The following is a 23,453-nucleotide window of genomic DNA, read 5'->3' as shown; positions in this document are numbered from 1 at the left end:
TATCCCAAGGTCCATTGCATTAATAAGCCAGCTCGACCAAAGCTGGTTGGAAGTGATTGAGTCTGAGCCAAAAACTCAGGCAGAGTATGAACAAAAACTGACATAGACATGGCAGGGGTACAGCAGTGAGAGTTGAAGATAAGGAAGCTGAGGGAAGGAATGTTAGGCAAATGTAGAGAGAGAATAAATCCAATGTTTCCAGTCTGGATGATCCATTGTCAGAGCTCAGATAAAATAACTGCTGATGCTTTGGAAAAGTTTGAGCCCTCACTCTCCGTCAGCGGGAATGGTGGCAGGGGCTCAAAATCTGGAGAGCAGATTGGTGCTAGCAAGTTTCCAAGCTCTGATTTTACCGGCTCCTCACTGATGTAGTGGGGGGAAATACGCTGCAGGTGTGCAGAAAGCTCCTTTCAACGCATTACCATGTTATTACTGAGCACTCCTACAGGATATTGAGCTCACACAGAAATTTCACACAGGCGCCATTACAACAGGTTGGTCACATGGGGCGGTGATGGCCGAATGGTATTATCACTAGGCTGTTAGTCCAGAAATTCAGCTAATGTTCTGGCGAATCGGGTTCAAATCCCGCCACGGCAAATGGTGGAATTAGAATGCAATAAAAAATATCTGGAATTAAGAATCAACAGATGCCCATGAAGCCATTGTTGATTGTCAGAAAAACCCATCTGGCTCACTATTGTCCTTTGGGGAAGGAAATCTCCCATTGTTACTTGGTCTGGCCTACATGTGATTCCAGAGCCACAGCAATGTGGTTGATTCTCATCTGTCCTCTGAAATGGCCAAGTAAGCCATTCAGTTCAATGGCGACTACAGAAGGGCAATAAATGCTGGTCACTCCACGTCACCCGTGTCCCACGATGAATAAAAAAAAACAATGAGCATGAACCTGGCACTTTCACCTCCAAGGGGAGTTTGGAGATGAGTGCTCAAGCAGCCACAGCCTCCGTGATGTGCACTGCTCAACGGGCACTGGAGAGGACTCAGGGGACATGGATTGGTTCAACTGTGGACCAGAGGTGGGGGATCCCAGAATCAATATTTCAGGGAGAGGGACTGGGTGGGGGGGGGTTGTGGCGGGGGGTGGTCACATGCAGGCCTTACCTTCGCTCCATGTTGGGGTGCCCTTGCTTTAAAGGGGCTCTGGGAGCTGGTATGGAGGTAGCGCCTCCCTTGCCCTCCTTCTTGCATTCCATTCCATATCGCAGCTGAGGGAATGCCCTTTCTTAGTGGGGGCTGGCCGGCGGGTGGGAGGGACATAGCACTGCCATCCTCACACTCCACAGGGATGAGTAGCCTGGTGAGCGCAGTGCCCCCACCGCCCCCACACCCCCCGAGCTTGCTGGTACAAACAGACTGGGTGGAGGGTCTATGAGTGAACAAAGTGAAATTTAATAAGAAACAATCAAACAAAATGGTGATATATCTATACTAGTGCCTATATTCACACGTGTCCCCTCGCAGTTTCTCAATCTTCTTCACTCTCCCAATATGTCTGTGTGTCCGCAGGATCCACAGCTGAGGTTGAGGCGGCCTGCTGACTTCCGCACCCTGTTGCCTGAGATGACTTTAGCAAGCGTCCCCTGGAGTGCTGGGACCTTGAGTGTCTAGGCCTGCTTTTGGGCAGCACGGGTGTTTGACTGTTCTCCTCCTCGGTTTCAGGGGCTAAAGTTGTGTCATTCTCAGGGAGGGGGGGGTCTCACATTGGCTGGAGACACCCAGTGTCCCTGGCTGAAGGACCCTGGACTGTACTCCTGCCAATCCTCTTCCCTTGGTGTTTCCTGGGGCCCCTGTGCTCCTCCATGGGATTGTGGGACAGCTGGAGTGAGATCCAGAAGCCCCGCTGCCCTCTGGCACTGACATTCATGGATTCTCAGCAATTCCAGCACCATATAGTCGATGCCCTGTTAACATGGTGTGGACATCTCCTGCCATGGAGTGCATCTCGTGTACCAAGATCTCCACTGAGGACACCAACTTTGCATTGTTGGCCAGAATGCACTGTAGTGATGGCACTATCTCCTTGGATAGAAGGCAATGAGACTCCTGCAATCGGCCTTGCACTTGGTGGGGGCTGCTGTCACTCCTTCATGAGACAACTCTGCCTTTGCAGCTTCAGCCGCAGTGGAACAAGCGGGGCCAGGGATTCATCATCAGCAAGGGGTTCAGCAGAGTCCTGGGCCTTGGCATCCCTCTGAATGCCAGATCTCTGGGATGCCTCTGCCTCCACCTGCTGTGGATCTTCAACTGTACAGTGCTCACCAGTGAGTGATCCAGAAGCCTGTCTACAGATTGGATCCACCGAGGTGCAAGTATCTGTGCTGGTGCCGGGTGCGGGCGACAGCGTGATGCATCTTCCATGGTGGGGTTAGAGAAGTCTCCCACTGTTGGAATCATTGGTTCCAGAGGGCTCGAAGATGGTCTGCCCTGTTCCACTGGTCACCCTACACATGACATCAATGCATTACATGGGACACAGAGGGAAAACAGTGTTTACTCTCCTGAGACTTTAGGAATGACAGCATTTGTGTAGAGGACTCTCACATTTCTTTGCTACCACTTCACCAGCAGCACAGGATGGTCTGGGGAGTGTTGGGGAACCATTTACAATGATCTCCCCAGTGCTTGCATCAGTTAAGCCATTATGCAGCTGGCGACTCAGAAGGAACGTGCTGTCAATGCAGCGTGAAACTCATGGGAATAAAAATTAATACCAATGAGGTGTAAGATTCAGCCTGAAAAAACCAACAGTGCCATCGTGCCGCACTCAATGCTCTGTCATTTTTCGGTAAGATTTTGCCCATACGCTTTTTATTCCACGTTCGGACATACTGGCTGGAATTGTATTGGCATGCCCACCCCAGAATCGGGGCAGGCAAGGCTTGCAGAACAACATTCTCCATTGGCCTCGGACAGGAGCTTAGGAGCCTCGGGTGGGTCAGGCAATAAATTTTCGGCAACTGCCTACATTTGGCAACTGTGTGGAATAGAACTCTAAAGCTGTTTCTAAAGAGGTTTCAAGCATCCAAGCTCTCAGGACATATCAACAGAGAAAATGTGATTTGCGAAAAGCAATATAACAACAGATTCTGAATGGGAGCTTTCACCCACCAACAGACCCCTGACTGTACTAATGGAGCTATTCCCACTCCTGTCTGAAATTTCTCATGTTCAGGGGCAATCAATGAGTAAAGTCAGAATGTCAAAATCTGGGAAACAGCCTTAAGGAGAGAACATACAGCTCTTGAAATAATAAACCTTTGTGTTGAGAAAGCTGAGTCAAGAAGATAAGCAAATATGATAGAAAGGTCACGTAACCATGGAAACAAACATTTTAAGCATCTAAAAGAAGGAACAATTCCCCAGCAAAAAGATTGATTTTAGTTGCTGCAATTCAAGATATATCTGTGTTGTTTATGTGTTATATGCTGATTTTTAACAATAAAATAGCTTTCATTTTCAGCCACATTAACTCTGGAAATTAATGCAATAAATGGTGTCAAGGGGCTTTGTCTCCTTGGGACATATGCTTAGTGCTGGTTGAAATAAACAGTATTATGCATTATCAAGGGAAGTCTATTCATTGGATAAGATCAAATTTGACAAATTTGCCCTTTGATAAAATTAGCTCATCTTGCCATGATACATCCCTTTGGATTCAGAGTTGTTTGCAATGTTTGTTTGGGGTTGGGATGGCCTCCAAGTTAAATTTTAGCATTTAGACTGACTCACAACAAATGAGAGCAGCAACAAAGGACAGGAGCCTGGAAGTCCATAGAATGGGGCTTCTCATGATTTATTAACTGAGCCATGACTTTCCTAATTAATTAGATCAGGCATGATCAAGACTTATACTTGACTGTTGAGGCTAAAGTATATAAAGGGATCCTGGTGAGAATCAAAAATCGGATTGATAGGGACCCAAAGAGGGAAGACTGTTCAATGATCACGTTCTGTTGTTATGAGACATCCCTGGAGATCTTGCTGTAGGCTATAAGGTCCCACAGAGAAATATTGTTCCTAACTGGCATGGAGAAGAATCCAATTCTAAAACTGAACTAAAACTATGCACTTCCTTAACCGCTCAAATACACACACCTCGTTGAGTTCTCCAAAATAAGTAGTTGGGTTGTTGCATGGTGAGCCACATATCGCAAGTGTTGATCCCAGAAGAAATAGTGAAGCGTCATCACCTGCGGGCAGGGGATACTCTGAGCTCTGCTCAGTGAGAAATAGAAATTGAGCCTCAGGGGTCATCCCCGAAGAGAACTATTCAGAAGCAGCAAAAGGTAATATGTGAGGTTCACTATGAGTGCCACGATGTCCTAGGCCTTTGCAGTGAAGTTTTAATTCAACAAGCATGAACCATCAGAGGTGACATCCAATTGAATCTTGACCAATGGCCTTCTATTTAATCTGCAAGTTTTAGCAGAATAGGGGAAAGGCTCTCCTTGATTGTTCAACACGTCACTGAAGTGCTGTTCATTTTTTGGAAAGCATGAAAATGCTGGTGGACTATGGTGGACATCGTAGTGGGAAACTGTCTAAAAGAGCTCCCAATCGTCTCTCTTCCCAAGATCCCTTCAAATATCGTCTCCCATGAGGCTGTGTGTCCTGTAGGCTGGTTCTGCCTCTGCACAGGTAAAGGGAGTATCATTGGTAAGGCCCTAATGGGCTCCAAACCCTAGAGGACAATGGCCACAAACGTCTCTGCAGTCAGACCAGGGAATAAGTAGCCTCCCGCGAGCTCTGTTGATACCACTGGGGTAACATTATTTAGGGGTAAAGACCTTTTAGATTTAAAAGAGAAATAATTTGGATGTTTTTTTTGTTCAGTTGTTACATTCATTTTCAATTGTTATGAACCATAAGCTTTAATTCAAAGATCCATTATTCAGTCCTCCATATCGCTGCCAGTCATTTTCCAAGTTTAAGTTTGTTTATTATTAATGTTAGGTGTAGGCTTACATTAACACTGCAATGAAGTTAATGTGAAAATCACCCGGTCGTCACACTCTGGTGCCTGTTTGGATACACTGAGGGAGAATTTAGCATGGCCAATCCACCTAACATCTTTTGGACTGTGTGAGGAAACTGGAGCACCCAGAGGAAACCCACACAGACACAGGAAGAACATGCAGCCACCACATAGACAGTGACCTAACCCAGAAACCTGGGTCCCTGGCACTTTAGGCATCAAAGCTAACCACTTTACCACCATACCACCCACATGGTTGTCAGCTTTGAGGAAAATGGTATGATAAGAGTAGCAAATAGCAGAACCAGGCAGTGAGATGGATGGGTTGTTGACTGTGGAATTGTGTTGTTTTGTGGGCTTATCACCTTCTTCTGCAACTTTAGCTATTCTACCTGCATTTCATTTTGCGAGGCATAACAGATCAATGGAAACTCTCATTGGTGCATCCTGAAAGCTGGACCCAGATCTATCCAAGCATCCCAAAGACTTGCTCAGTGACTGCTCTTAACTTTACATGGCTTCAGTTATATCCTTCCACTGACCCTGCTTGGACAAGTTAATATCAGTGGCAGGCTGGCCTGGTTTAGAATGAAGCCATCATGACAGATTCATGAGTGCATTGTGTATAGATACATGATAATGTGGTTCCATATTTGTTGAGCGTTAATGGAAATTAATCCTTTTCAATGGATGGATACTGCTGGGTGGTCTGAAGGTGTCTTGATTGTCACGTATGCACAATCAATAATATCCCAAACTTGTGATAATCTAGTCAGTGCATCAAATTCAAGTGCCCTCTCTTTCTGATTGATACCTTCAAAAGCAAAGTGGATGTAGTTGGCAGTACTGGCAAACATCTCATTGGTAATCTGTGAGATGCACTTACGCCCCCATTAAGAAAGGGCACTTCCTCAATTGATGAGGGGAGTGTTCATTATGTTCCTTTACAGTAAAGGAGAATCCAGGATCTCTCATCCCATCCAGGAAGCATGGTTGAACATCGTTTTGGTCTGATGTGGTACCTCAATCTAAGGGATTGTTTTTGAATTCTTCACATGTCTTGATGACTTAGACTTATGCAACTGTCCAAATTGTCCGAATGGCTGCAGATTAAATCCAGCTCAGAGGTAACTGGATTATTATTCTTACTGGTGAGATTTTTTTGGCTCCACAGTGCTGACATGGTCTCCCACTATTTTGCGAACTGTCTGCGTATTGTCCTCCTTGGCCTGGAACCTATAGGCTTCGTTTTACCATTTTGATTCTAAGTGTTGGGCGGACTTGAAACTGGGAGTGTTTCAGAACCGACTTTTAGTCCCATTCTCTGGTGCCCCCATACACACTCTGCCTGCAAAAATATCAGCAATTCTGAATCATGCTGCACAAGCCTGTGAGCAGAGCTTAACGCACCTGAAACCCTGCAGCTCCAATTGACACCTCCAACTGCGCATGTGCAGAGAAAAAAAAACAGAATGCTGCTCCCCTGCCACATCACTCCCGGTAAGAAGTCTGACAACGCCAGGTTTAAGTCCAACCAATTTATTTGATAGTAAACTCACAAGCTTTCAGGGTTTGCCCTTTGTCAGGTGAGTGGAGAGTTCTGGCCTCAGACAAAGCATATAACAGGACAAACGGTTTACAGATTACTGATTAGAATGTGAGTCCTTACAACTAACCTGCTATTCAAGTCTTAAAGATGCCGACAATGTGAGTGAAAAGAGCATTATGCATGGGTTAAAGAGATGTGTATTTTCTCCAAACAGTACAGTAAGTGAGATTTTGCAAACCCAGGCAAGTCATCACTCCCGGGCCAGATAATGCCTCTCCTGACACATACAGACATCGCCCCAATCCCATAATATTATTCTCCCCCTTATCTCCCCATCCCCTCCACCACCCAGGCTGATCATGGGCTCTTCCCCCCTTCCCTCTCACTGATCTCAGGCAGAGTGGCAGCGGACCCTCCCTCCCCCCGATGATCTCAGGCAGAGTGGCAGCAGACCACACCCCCCCAGCCCCTCACTGATCTGAAGCCAAGTGGCAGCTGACCACACCTGCGCTCCCTTCACCCATCTGAAGCAGAGAACCGTCAGAGCCATCTCCCTCACCGCCACTGATCTCAAGCAGAGAGATGTCAGACGCTCACTAACTGGAGCTCCCAAATTGGACTTTTGTTGAGTATGACTGTTTCGTGCCAATTCTGGATGGCCGAACAAGGTGGTAAAGTGGGAAGTGCCAGTAAGGTAGGGTGTGCAGCCATTAAGTCAATTTAAATGCATGCAAATTCATTTAAATGGTCATCGCACCTGTTTCAGGTACGGTCACAATCGTGGCCATTTGCAGGCTTTACTGAAGGGGAACCTGCACAGAGGCGGGCATGGGTCATCCTACTCTCCTCATGCCCAACTTTACCAAGTTTTTGTGTCAGTTTTTGGGTGCAAGTTGATGGTAAAATTGGGCCCTGTCTGTCCTTCTGTTGCTTTATGAGTTGGACAGCTGAGCTGGTTCTGTACTGCACATTAACTTTGCATTGTAAAGTAGACCCATGTTGGCGAATTTCAGGTGCCCTGCCTATTTAGATGGCCTTTTCTTGAGTCAGATGTATTTTTGCTTGTGGTATGTCCAAAAGGACATCATCGGCCACTCTGACTACTTTTTAGTCTTGTATGAGCTCTGACTTAATATTGTCATAGTCAATACCTTCAGCCAGTTTGTGTAATTAATTCAGAAAAAGTTAATAGCTTCTATCCAGGCTGCAGTTGAACTTTGCACATTCTAAAAATTTAATCACTTCTTAAATTAAAGTAGGTATTATTATGTATGAGGTCTAATATGAACTAAAAAAGACCATGAGAAAGGTGGGAGTAAATCAACTGGAACTGTTTATTAACACGTCTTTTCTGTAGCACAATCAGCTTGGCAAGGTCCACCCAGGATGCAACTTGTGTCAATAGGTCACCTGACCCATTCTCTTAAGGGAGCATGCCCCTATCATACTTAACACTAATCTCTTCTTACTTCAATGTATCGCACTAAGATATTCAGAGCCATATAAGATTGAACACTAGAATAAGACTGAACAGTACTAACGTAACTATTTACATATGTGCAAAGTATAGCCCAAACTAGGAGCGAACTCCATGTTGACTTCTACTCAAGTCTCCCTATACAATTTTACCCCATCTCTCCTTGCATGTGTCTCTTTACATCATATTCCGGACAGTGCTGTTCTCCAATCCCACATTAGCCCTTGCAATGTCAAACAAAGTTATACTACAAAATCCAGGGCTGTGGTGACCTTGATTGGTCCACTTGGAAGGTGTCTTGTGCCAACAGGCAGCAAATGAGAGCAATGACCTTCCATGAGAGTCTGAGCCTCTTCAGGCACTGGTGCTCGGTCAAGCCCAGAAGTTCATCCTCTGCCTGTATACCCTGCCTTTGGCGTACCACCTTACATGTTGGAGTTTTGTGTGCATTTCCACCATCCTGTGGAGTAGCAGGTGACTGAGGAGAAGAATGCTGTTGCCCCTTTCGATCCTCCTGCTGCTGTTGGTGTTGTTGATATCGCTGCTCTTGTTGCTCAGCAGATGTCTAAGGTAGATTCGCACTAACAGCTCCCATGTTACAGAGGAATTTGAAAGCTTGAAAATGAAAGTCAAAATAAAGAAAATCAAAGGTGGCAGGAATCATATTCAAATTGCTGGGATTTCTGCTAAAGCAGTGAAATCATGCTCTCAAAACAAATCAAAATAGCAAAATTATTTCACTTAACCGATGAAACTGCTGTCCTACCTCAGTATTTAAAGGGTTTCAGATCTGTCAGTTCATCAAACCCATTCATCACTGCTGTCTTTTCACCTTGTTCAACTTGTTCAGTTTCAGACAGCCTCTTGTGTTGGCAATTAAAAACCAGAATCCAAGGTTAAAGATGTATTCAACTGCTTTACAATGAATGTTAATCACAGACCCACCTTTTTGGGGTTTCCTGCACAGTATGATAGTGTGTGCACGTTAAATGTGGAAGGTCACGGGATCCTGCTGGCTTCCTGGCAGACTGGCAGCTTTTACAACTTTTACCTTCCACAAGAATCAAACCCACCTTGACAACTTACATTTTAGTCCAATATCTTTGGCCGTGGAAATTTGATATCATGCCAACTAATGGGTGGTATGGTGGCACAATGGTTAGCACCACTGCCTCACAGCACCAGGGACCAGAGTTAGATTCTTGGCTTGGGTCACTGTCTGTGTGGAGTCTGCATGTTCTCCCCATGTCTATGTGGGTTTCCTCTGGGTGCTCCAGTTTCCTCCCACAGTCTGAAAGATATGCTGATCAGGTGCATTGGCCATGCTAAGTTCTTCCTCAATGTACCCGAACAGATACTGTAGTGTGGCAACTAGGGGATTTCCACAATAACTTCATTGCAGTGTTAATGTAAGTCTACTTGTGACACTAAAAAATAAACTTTATAAACTTTACTGTAGTAGACTTGGCACCTCACGTGTAAACCAAATAAGATCCTCTGTTCTTCAAAGAAACATTGATGACTTAGCAGTCAAGCTGGCTCGTTAATAGAACTCGAGGGGTAAACTTGCCACAAGGGATGAATTATTTCCACTTGGTTTCATGTATCTCTATCCTCTGAACTTACAGGGTAGCCTGAACTGAGCAAGCAGAAGGAACTATATTGATATGCTTTACTGGTAACCAGCATTCATTTTTTTAGCTGCTTAAAAATCATCGTTAACCCTGGATTATCACGGAGCCTCTAAAAATTGCCTCTGTCAATTCACAACGAAGTATATTCTCAAATAGACTTACTGTGTCCTTTTGATTTGATTTGATTTATCATTGTCACATCTATTAACATACATTGAAAAGTATTGTTTCTTGCACATTATACAGAGAAAACATACCATTCATAGAGAGGCCAACAAGAGAGTGCAGAATGTAGTGTTACAGTCATAACTAGGGTGTAAAGAAACATCAATTTAACGCAAGGTAGGTCCATTCAAAAGTCTGACAGCAGCAAGGAAGAAGCTGTTCTTGAGTCGGTTGGTACGTGACCTTAGACTTTTGTATCTTTTTCCCAATGGAAACAAGTGGAAGAGAGAATGTCTGGGGTGCGTGGGATCCTTAATTATGCTGGCTGCTTTGCCAAGGCAGCGAGGAGTGGAGACAGAGTCAATGGATGGGAGTCTGGTTTCGGTGATAGACTGGGCTACATTCACAATCTTTTGTAGTTCCTTGTGGCCTTGGGCAGAGTAGGAGCCATACCAAGCTGTGAGACAACCAGAAAGAATGCTTTCTATGGTGCACCTGTAAAGGTTGGTAAGAGTCATAGCTGACATGCCAAATTTCCTTAGTCTTCTGAGAAAGTAGAGGCGTTGGTGATCTTTCCTAACTATCGGCATGGACTAGGGGGGTGGGGGACCAGAACAGGTTGTTGGTGATCTGGACACATGAAAACCTGATGCTCTCAACCTTTTCCATTTCATCCCCATTGATGTAGACAGGAGCATTTTCTCCTATATGTTTCCGGAAGTGGATGACAATCTTCTTCATTTTGTTGACATTGAAGGGGAGATTATTGTTGCCACACCAGTTCACCAGATTCTTTATCTCATTCCTGTCTGTCATTGTTTGAGCTCTGACCCAGTACAGTGGTGTCATCAACAAACTTGAAAATCAGCTTGGAGGGGAATTTGACTGCACAGTCATAGGTGTATGAGGAGTATAGTAGGGGGTTGAGAACACAGCTTTGTGGGGCACTGGTGTTGAGGATGATCATAGCAGAGGTGTTGTTAACTATCCTTACTGATTGTGGTCTGTGAATTAGAAAGTTCAGGATCTAGTCGCAGAGGGAGGAACCAGGGTCCAGGTCACTGAGCTTAGAAATGAATTTTGTGGAAATAATGGTGTTGAAGGCTGAGCTGTAGTCAATAAATATGAGTCTGACATAGGTATCTTTGTTATCTAAGTGTTCCAGACTTGAATGCAGGGCCAGGGAGATGATGTCTGCTGTGGACCTGTTGTGATGATAGGCAAACTGTAATGGATCCAGGCAGCCTGGGAGGCTGGAATTGACTAATGTTATAACTAACCTTTCAAAGCACTCCATAACGGTGGATGTCAGAGCCACCAGACGATAGTCATTAAGGCTTTTCTTAGGTATCTGGATGATAGTCATCTTCTTGAAGCATATAGGGACCTCAGATTGAAGATGTCTGCGAATACCCCCGCCAGCTGATCTGCACAGGATTTGAGTGCTCATCTGGATAATGTAATTCTATGAGTCTGGGTTCTCAGCTTAACTTGGAGGCATATAGAACCATGGGATCCCTACAGTGCAGAAGGAGGCCATTTAGCTCATCAAACCTACACTGACAACAATCCAACCTATCCTTGTAACCCCACATTTTTACTTCATTAATCCTTCTGGCACTAATGGACAATTTAGCATGGCCAATCCACTCCTATAACTTGCACTTCTTCGGACTGCGGGAGGAAACTAGAGCACCCGGAGGAAATCCACACAAGCATGGGGAGAATGTGCAAACTGCAGTGAGTGACCTGTGGCCAAAATTGACCCTGGGTCCCTGGCACTGTGAAGCAGACATTCTAACCACTGTGAAGAATAAATCCCAATTTCAGCACAATTGGAGAACTGATGGTAGTGGATAAACCATCAATTACACACCACATCAACATGTACATATCCAGCATTTGAATCAGGAGCAGGAGTAGACCACTTGGCCCCATCAGGACCCAGGCACCTGTTAGTCCACAATGCCAACAATTCAATAAGATCATAGCTGATATGATTCTAAGCTTAATTCCAGATTCCTGCCCATCCCCAATAACTTTTTATCCTTTTGCCTATCAAAAATCTAGCTATGTCTGCCTTACAATTACAATGAAGTCCCACCTTCTGCAACTTTTCTGTTCATAGCCACACTTATTACCTTGCCGAGCACATCCCATGAGTAATATTTGCTTACCCATGTTTGAAATAACCGAATTTTTGAGCACAGTTCAAATGTAGGATTGGTCAACACATCGTAAGATAATAGTTACATCACAAATTAATTTTGCAAGATGTCTTTTATTTTACAACAGCTGTTTGCACTTGTGCTAATCTGATTTGCCTCAATAACGAGGCTCTGGAATATAGTACAAGCTGGTGTGGTCATTTCTAGCTGTCCAAATAGTTTGAGAGACAACTGAATTAGTTCCTGCTGAAGACAGACATCACCTAATAGAGAATGTAAGTGTCTTTATAAACCTTTGTAATCCTTGGTTCATGTGGCTGCCTTGGCTGATTTCAGTGACCCAAGGAGTGATTAGAAAGGAATTTCCCAGGATCTCTTTGACCCCTTCTTAGCTCCATAATTTTTCTCCTTTTCATTGACTGCAAGTTTTAAATGAGTTATGAATAAAAATGCCTGTGCTGGAAATTGGAAATATAAAGCAAAAATGTGGAGTATGCACAGCAGGTGTAACAGCTTCAGTGAAGAGAAACAGGTTACTATGGAGCCCTGGAACTGCCAAAACCCAATATTACTCCCGCATGGCAGGAACTTATCTAATTGAGCCCCATTCAAAAGCATGTTCATCCTTTGCATTTTCATCTTTTTTGAGGTTGTGCAGGAATGTGACATTCACAAACAGCAGGATTTTACTGTATTCAAAGACTCTCCCACTGCCTTGAGAGGAAGATCTTTCCAAAGGCTCATATACCTCTGAGAGAGAGAAAAAAATCTCCTTATCCTGTCTTAAATAGACAGCCCTTCTTTTTAATCTGTGACCCCTAGTTCCAGATTCTCCCACAAGGGGAATCAACCTCTCCACATCCTCAGGATCTTATAGATTCCAGCAGATACAAATCTAGCCTGTCCAACCTCTCCTCATAAGAAAACTCACCCATTCCAGGTATTAATCTGGTAAACCTTCTCTGAACTGCTTCCAATGCATTTACATACTCCCTTAAATAAGGAGACCAATACTGCATGCAGTACTCCAGATGTTGTTTCACCTATGCCCTGTAAAAATGAAAAATAACCACCCTACTTTTGTACTTAATTCGCCTCGTAATAAACAATAACATTCTATTAACCTTCCCTAATTACTAACTTACATTCTAGCCTTTTATGATTCATTCAGTAGGAAACCCACATCATTCTGTATCTCAAAGAGCTGCAGTCGATTACCATTTAGATAATATTCTTATTTTACAATTTCCTGCCAAAAAGAGCAATCTCACATTTATCCACATTCTATTCCATTTGACGGGTTTTTGCTCATTCACTTAACCTATCCACATTTCCTTGAAGCCTCATTACGTCTTCTTCATTATTAACTTCCTACAAATTTTTGCGCCATCATCAAATTTAACAACCATACCTGTAGTCCTTTCACCCAAGTCTTTGATATTAATTGTATAAATTTGAGAACCCACGCTGATCCCTAAGCCTTTCTTTTCTGCAATAATCTTTGATGTGGCACCTTATCAAAGACCTTCTGGAAATCTAAGTACGGTACATCCAACAATTCTCCTTTAACAACAACATATGTTAAATCTTTAAATAACTCTAATAAATTGGTTGTGGGATAAAATCATGTTGACTCTGCCTGATTACCTTGAATTTTTACAAGTGTCCTGTATAAAATCTTTAATAACAAGTTTGAGCTTTTTTTTCTACAACAGATGTTAAGTTGATTGGCATTTAGTTTTCTGATTTCTGTCTCCATCCCTTTTTGACTAAAGGGGTTACATTCATTGTCTTTTAGTTTAATGGAATCTTCCCCAAACCTAAGGAATTTTGGAAAATGTAAAACCAACTTATTCTTAAATTCAAGGATGAAATCCATCAGAACCCAATGATTTGCCAGCCCACAGCTCCAATGATTTGCTCAGTACCACTCTTTATAGTAATTTTCTTAATTTCCTCACTTCCTTCCAATCACAGCCATTCCTGGGATGTTACTTTTCCTTTACCAAGAAGCCCAATGCCAAATGCTTGTTCAATTCATCTGCCATCTCCTTACTTTTCATTGTTACTTCCCCAGACTGACTGTCTATAGGACCAATGGTCACTTTGTCAATGATTTTCTTTTTATAACATCGATAAAATGATTGAATTTTACATTCAGTTTGGAGAAGAGATGAGTGGGTCTAAAACCAGTATTTTAAACTTAAATCACTGTAATTATCAGGGCATCAAACTGAGCTCACCTAAATTAACTGGCAAATTAGGTTATGGGACAGGTCAATAGAGATGCAGTAGAAGGTACATTTGCGAGAATATTTTAGAATAGGCACATTCCAACAAGGGAGAAAAAAAATCTGAGGAGTGGACCCACAATCTATGAATAACTAAAGTTAAAGATAGTAGCAAATTTAAAGAAAAAGTACAGAGATGGGTAGCAGATCAGAAGATTGGACAGAATGTAAAAAAAACAACCAAAATGACTAAAACATGAATAAAAAAGGAAAAAAAATAGAGCAAATAGATCTTATTATTTGTCTTTATATTTCTAACTAGCTTTCTCTCATGCTTTTTTTTTTCCTTTTTTTTATTCATGTTTCTTTCGAACAAGTTTCCATTATTTCTTCCTTTATACTCTGACCTGTTACTGTTGGTAACAAGTTACTGTTAAGGGGCTGAACACAATTCTCACAAATGGCTTCTTGCCTTCTTTATTTCTCATCTCTGCCCAAGCCACTTCTGCATCCTGGCTTCTTGAATGTGGCTCATCCCACCATTACTTAACAGAGCCACCCCTCTACTTTCCCCTTGCTTCCTGTCTTTCATAAATTTTACATACTCTTCAATATTCAGATCCTGGCCATTAAGGGCCTCATCATACTCAGCCTCAATTTTTTAGGCTGGCGGGAGCGAATGCAGGTAGGGTGGCCAAGGAACATCAAACCTTTTCCCCATCTTGGTCAGAAGGGGGAGGAGTCCTCGCTCTGAAGGCCTCTTCAGAGTGGGGGCACCCTCCCCCCCACTCCTGAACATTGGAGCTCCAGGACCACCTGTCCTGGGCTACACCCTGAAGTCACTCCCTCCTGATTCCCCCCATGATGTGTCCTCTCCTCCTGCTCCTAGGACACCTGACACTTGCCTTTTCAAAGGTACAAAACATAGTTCTAGACAGAACTTCTGGTCACTGATTTGCCAACTCTCAACACGGGAGTCCCTTCCAAGGGCAGGCAGAAGTCCTGCCCACTGCCTATCAATGCTCAAGTGAGTGTTAAATGGCAGTAGGAGTTTGAAAGTTGGTGGCTATGCATTAGGTGCTGACATTTGGGATGGCAAAAACTGATTGCTCACCATCCTTAAAATCATGCCCTCACTGCACAAGAGGCCATTCAGACTCTCTGCATATCCCATCTGGTCCCTTTGCAATTATCTTCAATCTGTGTCCTGCGATCACTGAAACCATTTCTTGTGGAAACTTTACTCCATCAGACTATCAAAATCTTTCAGGATTTTGAACACTTCAATTCAAATTTCCATTTAATATTCTCTATTCCAAAGGGAACAATACTAAAGTTTCAGCACAATTGAATTAATCCTTTGCTATCGTCCTAGTAAATTCCATCTGTACCTTTTCTACAGCTTTGATATACGCCAAAAGCATGACACGAAAAGTGAGATCTGGGGCTTTGATTTATCTATCTGTCGAGACAGAGAGTGTGGAGGCGGCGGGTGTTGGGGGGAGGGGTGGGGGGTGGGGGGGGGCGGTGGGTGGGATGGGGGGGTCACTCATGGACAATCTGGAAATTGGGCTTTATCTGCACCTTGGAAATTAATTAGCCAATTAAGGGCCTCAATAGATCTAATGATGGATGGGTTATCTGCCATCTTACTATCTTACTGTAATATGGGAGGCAAATTGAGGTGGGTGGGAAAGAGATGGGCAGGCCATCTTTTCAATTTTACAAGTCTTCCTGCCTTCAAATATAGCAGCAACAGGCCATGAAAATAACCTCCTTGTCTTCCTTTAGCCACAGAGTTTCTGAGGCCATGGAAACCCAGCTGGACAGAGTTTAATTTAAAATGATGCAAAGCTAATGTGCCAGCAGCCTCTTTAAAGCATTTAAATTGTCAACCTGCCTCTTGGGAGCAGATAGGCTGCTCCCGTCCCGACTCCCTAACCTGAATTAGGTCGATTGGAAATGAGTTGGGGTAGCAAATCAGATTTATGTCCCAACTGATCCAACACACCCATTTTGTTTGTTTAAAAGTCTATACCGCTATCCCACCTCCCCCCCACAAGATTGTGCCATTTATTCCAGGATGTGTATCCTACTGACAGATTTATATGTGGGAAATCCTGGATTTTCTGAGTATCCTGATCTAGCTCCAGCATAAAAACTGTCAAACCCTTGGAGAAATCTTTATTTTTAGCCATTTGCACTAATTCATCCTGGGATTCCCCTGAGCAGGCACCTTGTTAGGAGGACTCGATTCTGTTTCAAGGACTTCCCTTTTTCTGAAATATATGAAGTGGGTGTCCTTTTAATATTTCCAAATGTCAAGCAGAAATGCAGAAGGAGAACATACATTATAATATTCATTTGCAGTTAACATGCAGGTCGAGAAAAATTTCATCCAACAATGGTACAGCTGCAACAATGATCCTTTAATGTTTTTCTGCTAGTTAAAGTATTACTAAACGGTTTTAAATATGGAAAGATATATTCATCCAATTACGGAGTCTACATTTATTGAGGGAATAAGCTGAACCTTGGCTGAGAAAATCCCAATTTGCCCACTAGGTGCAACATATATTCAGGCCCCCAGTAACAGCCATATCTTGCCTTCTCCAGATCACTTTGAAGTTCAACACAGGCTAGGATGTTATTTTTGACACCGGAACAGATTCTTCTTGGTAGCCTAATCAAACCATTTTGATGTTCTATATATTTTTTAAGTTTAGTACTTTTAAGTTGCAGAATTCATGCCTGCAAAATAAAACTGCCTTTGAACTGTTCGCTGATGGTTTCAAAAGGAGATTGTGCCACCATTACAGGTTCAAAAAAAGGCACTTTTTGAATTCCCACGGCATAATGGACAATTTTGTCTATTCTTTTTTATCAATCTGTCACTTTATAATATAGAACAATATTGTTGAAAAGGGACATGGTATCGAAACTTTGCACCTTGCACTCATCACCACAAATGCCAAACTTCGAATGATCACAACAATTAAACTGCAGAGAAGAATGGTGGCTAATTGGTTGGCAAGTTAGCTTGCACTCTTGTGTTTGCCCTGATGAATGCAAGATGAAAAGCGTCAGTAAAATGTCTTTCTTCTCAGCAATATTCTCTTATCCTTCATATCAAATCGCTTTTTTTGTTGTTAAACTTGTGTACCATAAACCTCCATTCCTTGCATACATGAGAATATTCTTGTGACGTAAAACTCCCAGCTTGAAGCTTTAGTCAATGAGAGAATGGATTGTGTATGGAGACCAGAGAAGCTATTTGTGAAATTCCCAATTTTCAAATAATTCATTTAACTGAGTGAAAAAATGAGAGTTCTGTAAATTTTGTAATTGTATTCACCTCTACCATCTCCTCTGGCAGCTCATTCCACATATGCACCACTCCCTGTGTGAAGAAGCTACCCTTCAGGTCCCTTTTCAATCTTTCCCCTCTTACCTCAAATGTATACCCTCTAATTTTTGATTCCCCTACCCCAGGAAAAAAAAACCTTGGCTATTTATCTTACCTATGCCCCTCATGATTTTATTAATCTCTATAAGATTGCCCCTCACCCACTTACACTGCAGACAAAAAGTCCCAGCCTATCCAACCTCTCCTTATCATTCAAACTTTCCAGGTAACATCCTTGTAAATATTGAGTGACATATCGAGTGCTTCATGTGATTCTTGGACCTGTGCTCCCATCAAATAAAACTCTATGCTGGGAACGTCACTGCATAGCATGTATTCTATGATTCGAGAACATGGAGATTAATTTCAAAGTATTGAATACCTTGGATTATAATTTTGCAATTCAGAGGGGTAAAACTGACACCGTGGGCATTAGTACAACACAGGCACTATCAACTCCACTGCCTGTTATATATCTTAACATTCTATTAATGCCCCGCCATTCAATAAGATCATGGCTGATCTGTCATGTCTCAGTTCCACATTCCCGCCCTCTCCCCATAACCCTTAATCCCCTTGCCTATCAAAAACCTATCAACCCGCGTCTTAAATATATTTAGCGAGGCAGCCTCCACCACTTCAACGGGCAGAGAATTCCAGAGATTCACCACCCTTTGAGTGAAGAAGTTCCTCCTCAACTCTGTTCTAAACCGCCCCCCCTTTATCTTGAGGCTGTGCCCTCTAGTCCTACTGTCCTTTCTGAGCGGGAAGAACCTCTCCACCTCTATCCTATCCATCCCATTCATTATCTTATATGTCTCAATGCGATCTCCCCTCATTCTTCTAAACTCTAACGAGTACAAGCCTAGTTTATCCAGCCTCTCCTCATAGCTCAATGCCCTCAACTCCGGTATCAGCCTAGTAAACCTCCTCTGCACTCCCTCCAAGGCCAAAATATCTTTGCGTAAGTGCGGTGACCAAAACTGCGCACAGTACTCCAGCTGTGGCCTCACCAGTGCCCTATACAGCTGCAGCAAGACCTCCCTACTTTTATATTCAATCCCCCTCGCTATGAAGGCCAGCATCCCATTCGCCTTCTTGACCACCTGCTGCACCTGCAGGCTGGGTTTTTGCGACTCATGCACAAGGACCCCGAGGTCCCTCTGCACCGCCCGCTGCAGTTTTTCGCCATGTAAGTAATAGTCCTTCCTACCATTATTCCTACCAAAGTGGACAACCTCACATTTGCCAACATTAAATTCCATTTGCCAGTTCCTGGCCCATTCACCCAGCCTATCTAGATCCTTCTGCAGTCTCTCCACACCCTCTGCACAATTTGCCATTCCACCAATCTTGGTGTCATCAGCAAATTTCGACACCATAACACTCGGTTCCCTTCTCCAGATCATCTATATAAATGGTGAATAGCTAAGGCCCCAGCACCGACCCCTGGGGCACTCCACTAGTCACCAACCGCCAATCCGAATAGCACCCATTGACTCCCACTCTCTGCCTCCTATTTGACAACCAGTCCTCTATCCACGCTAACACCCTACCCCCAACTCCATGCCCCCTGACCTTCTGTAATAACCTCTTGTGAGGCACCTTGTCAAACGCCTTCTGAAAATCAAGAAACACCACATCCACCGGCTCTCCTCTATCCACCGCCCTAGACACATCCTCATAGAACTCCAATAAATTCATCAGACACGACTTCCCCTTAACGAAACCGTGCTGCGTCTGCTCTATCAAACAATTCTCCTCAAGATGCCTCGCCATTTTCTCCTTGATCATGGATTCTAACATTTTACCTTCAACAGACATTAAACTAACTGGCCTATAATTCCCTGCCTTTTGCCTGCCACCCTTCTTAAACAACGGCGTAACATTAGCCATTTTCCAATCTTCCGGCACTTCCCCGGAATCCAGCGACGTTTGGAAAATAACCACCAAGGCATCCACTATCACCTCCGCCATTTCTTTCAGAACCCTTGGATGCATTCCATCCGGTCCTGGGGACTTGTCCACAATCAGTCCCTCCAGTCTGTCAAGCACCGCCTCTCTAGTAACAATAATGTCATTCAGACCCTCCACTCCTACCATCTTTCCATCGCTAACAATGGGTGACCAATAGAATGCTATCATTTTAGACCTGTGCTCCAGGTGAATTTTTACTTGAAAAATTTATGTGAAGGAAAATAGTGCTGCAATAGGTTTCCAGAAATTTGCAATTAGTGCATTTCATAGTTATGCAGCAACATCTGAAATGATAACAGTCCTCTGGTTTATAATTAAGTCATACAGATCATTCTGTCTGGAGAATCAGCAATTTATGGTGATCTTTTTGTGATTGCATCTTAATTTCTAAAAATTCATAAAACGGTAGAGTTAAAGAGAAATCAAATTGCATTTTTAAATCCATTGATTTAAACTGTTTCACATATGTATAAGATATTGATTAAGCCATAGATAAAGGACAAATCATCCCCCTCCCGCAGAGGTGGACTTGTTGGCAGGACCAAGAACAAATTTGGAAATAAGAGCTTTGTCTTATCAGCCTGATGTATTCCCATCTCTGGGCAAACTTGCTAGATGTAGTTTATCAGCAGCAGTGGCAAGTAGCTCATTAAAGGGTGATCAGGCAGTAACCAAGCATGGAAATCCTATTCTACCTCACACTGGCCCCATGCTGTGTCAGCACCCAGTAACTCAGCTGGTGTAGCTGCACCAGCAGAAGGCCAGTGGATTGCCTGCTCAAAGCCTCATGCAGTTACATGTATAAATAGGGAGATGGCAAGGATGAGCCATTAAAATGTCAGACACCTAGAATAGAATAGTTGATTTTCTGATTTTTCCAAAACATAATTTATTCATAAAATCTGTAGAAGTATATTACAATCCAGTACAAATTTGACATGACATAAAGGGCAATTACTTTTAATGAAGCAGGAGGCATTCTGAAGTATCTCACTACATTTAGAATATAGGGTATATTTACAGGAAAACATGTTTAACATACAGCTGGGGAAGCTTTACATGGGTGCCGATCTGTACTATGACAGAGGGTCATAGTCTAATGTTTCTCCCCGTTGAGTCAATGTGGTGCCTGCCCTAAGCTTTAGTACATCCTTGGTATGCAATCCTGAACATTAGAATGTGCCTCTCTGCAAAGCTCAGCAGGGGCAACACTTTATACTGGAAGGCTAAAATGTTTTGGGCCAAAGGGCACCTTTGGTTGATGGTCCTCTCAAAGAGATTGATGTTTCTCTTGGTGAGGCCGTGGTGTACTGAGTCCATGAAGGAACTGCCCAGAATGAAATGTGTCAGAATCACTGTATCTATTTCCAGATCATAAATTGTTAAGAGTGGATATCTATTAGGAGGGGGAAGGACACTCTAATCAGACTTATGGAAAAAGAATTAGTGATTTAAAGTTGGGTTGGATTGGGTTAGCATAAATAATAAGAACATTAGGATTGGAATGCCTGCACAGTGTCATGGGTCCACTTATTCAGTGGCCAGTTAGACAATGGAAGGGGAGCTGAATGGACAGTTGCACAGGCAGACCCAGAGAGTGATGCAAATGGGCTGGAAAGAGGGCAGGAAACAGAGTAGAGCAGTTCCCTCAAAGGAGAGATGATAGACCTCCGGGAACAACAGTATCACAGTGTGACAGGCAGCTGCGGATGAAGACCTCAGACCCGAACTGTGGATGAGGATCTCAGGTCCCAAAGTGCAGGTGGACACTCAGTGGATGTGGGAATTAAGGTGACAGTTGCCCTTACCATCTATGCCATCAGCTCTCTTCAGGAAACAGCTGCAGACGTTCGTAGAGGACGGCACAGTGGCACAGTGGTTAGCACTACTGCCTCAGAACTCCAGGGACCTGAGTTAAATTCATGCTTTAGGTGATTGTCTGTATGGAGTCTGCACATTCTCCCTGTGCCTTTGTGGGTTTCCTCTGGATGACCTGGTTTCCGCCCAAATTTCAAGGATGCACAGGTCAAGTTGGCTGGTCATGTTAAATTGCCCTCAGTGTCTCAAGATGTCTAGGTTAGATGGATTAACCATAGGCAATGTGCAAGGTTACAGGGATAGGGTGGTGGGGGGAGAGCCTGGGTAAGATATTCTTGATGTGGAGATGCCGGTGTTGGACTGGGGTAAACACAGTAAGAAGTCTCACAACATTAGGTTAAAGTCCAACAGTTGGACTTTAACCTGGTGTTGTGAGACTTCTTACAAAGATATTCTGTCAGAGTTGGTGCAGACTCGATGGGTCAAATAGCCTCTTCTGTACTATGGGATTCTATGAACTTCTCAATTGGCCACATGTGCCAGCATAACACAAGTGACACATGTCCTTATGTTAAGGCTTCTAAATTAATCGAGTTCACCACAGATGAGTTCAGTCAAGCATGGAGGGCTGTGCTAATGGCAGGGTCCCTGCAGATGCAGGATGGCAGACTGTACCCATGTGGCCACTAACATGCTGCCTGGGCAAGTGGAGGAATAGTGAATAGGATGTATTCCTACCGGCTGAATGTTCAGGTAGTCTGCAGCCACCATAAACACTTAATGCAAGGCTGTGCAGGTTCTTAGGCAGATATCATGACTCTTTGATTTCTAGAAGTCTCAATAGTCTCAACTGTTTGATTCACAACAACTGGGGATGGATCCTGGGTGATAAGGACTATCCAATGAAGACCTGGCTCACGATACCCATTCAGAACCCATCAGCAGAAGAAGAGATGTGGTACAACTGCTGCCCTGCTTCCATTAGAACAGTTTTCAAATCTTCACAAGATGCTATTACAAAGCTTTAATTGTTTTGGGCAGGCTGCCCATTTGTAGCTACAAATGTTTCTCGCATAGTGGTCATGTTCTGCATCTCTCAGTGACGGAGTAAGGAGAGGAGCTGGAATGAGGTGACAATCTCAAATGCAGGACCTGCAGCATGGAGAGGATGCAGCACACAGCACAGGTTGTCTATGCTGAAGCTTCTCTGAGGCATCATTAGATAAGTCACCATCCAGGTTTTGCACTCATTCATGCCAGGTTGTCATTAAAGGAAATCAGTGTCTTTCAATAGAGCTATTCATGCACTTGTTCAATGGAGGTGTAGTCCGGGATTCTCTGATGCTATACACCCACCACAACTGCCAGCATGAATGGAGAATTTGGCATTCAGCTAAAACTCCATTCACTGCAGCAGGACTGGAGAATCCAACTGCAGGTGAGGTTGGAGAATTACGGCCATGATGCACACATTCCAGAGAACTCTGCCTTTTGCTCGATCACTTGCCACTTCCTGCTGGTCCTTTGATTTTGGCCACAACACAAGTTAATGGGTGTGACGTGTCTGTGTCCTTTCCACTTCACAGTTCTATATTTGCCACAATTTCCAAAGTCTACATATAAGGTCAGATATTCTGCATCAGCTCCCAATGTTTGCTGTTTCTCATACATAAGCCATTCATTATCTTTCAGTTAAATTCCCATTTCTCCCTGGGCCATGACATCCACATAAAGTAATGTTCAGTTGCCATCCCTCCTCTTCCAGTGATGTTCTGCTAACAATGTGGGTCAGTCCGCTTCCGCTTCACCCCTATTCCAGAGCCGTATGTACTCTCTTTTCTAGGAAGGTGAATGACAACTTCATGAATGTTAATATTAACATCAGCCTCTGAGGTGGCATCACACTGAGGAACACTTTTTATGGAACTCTGTCATTCCCCCCTCATCTTCCCTCAGTGGTCATGTTGCTATCGCTATGGAGAAAAGCTAAGATTATGGAATGATTTTGAGAGGATATACACCACGCCCT

Source organism: Carcharhinus amblyrhynchos, chromosome 10 (assembly GCF_965287045.1).
Source record: "Carcharhinus amblyrhynchos chromosome 10, sCarAmb.v2.hapA, whole genome shotgun sequence".
Lineage (NCBI taxonomy): Eukaryota > Metazoa > Chordata > Chondrichthyes > Carcharhiniformes > Carcharhinidae > Carcharhinus > Carcharhinus amblyrhynchos.
Note: the sequence above shows the minus strand (reverse complement) of the source record.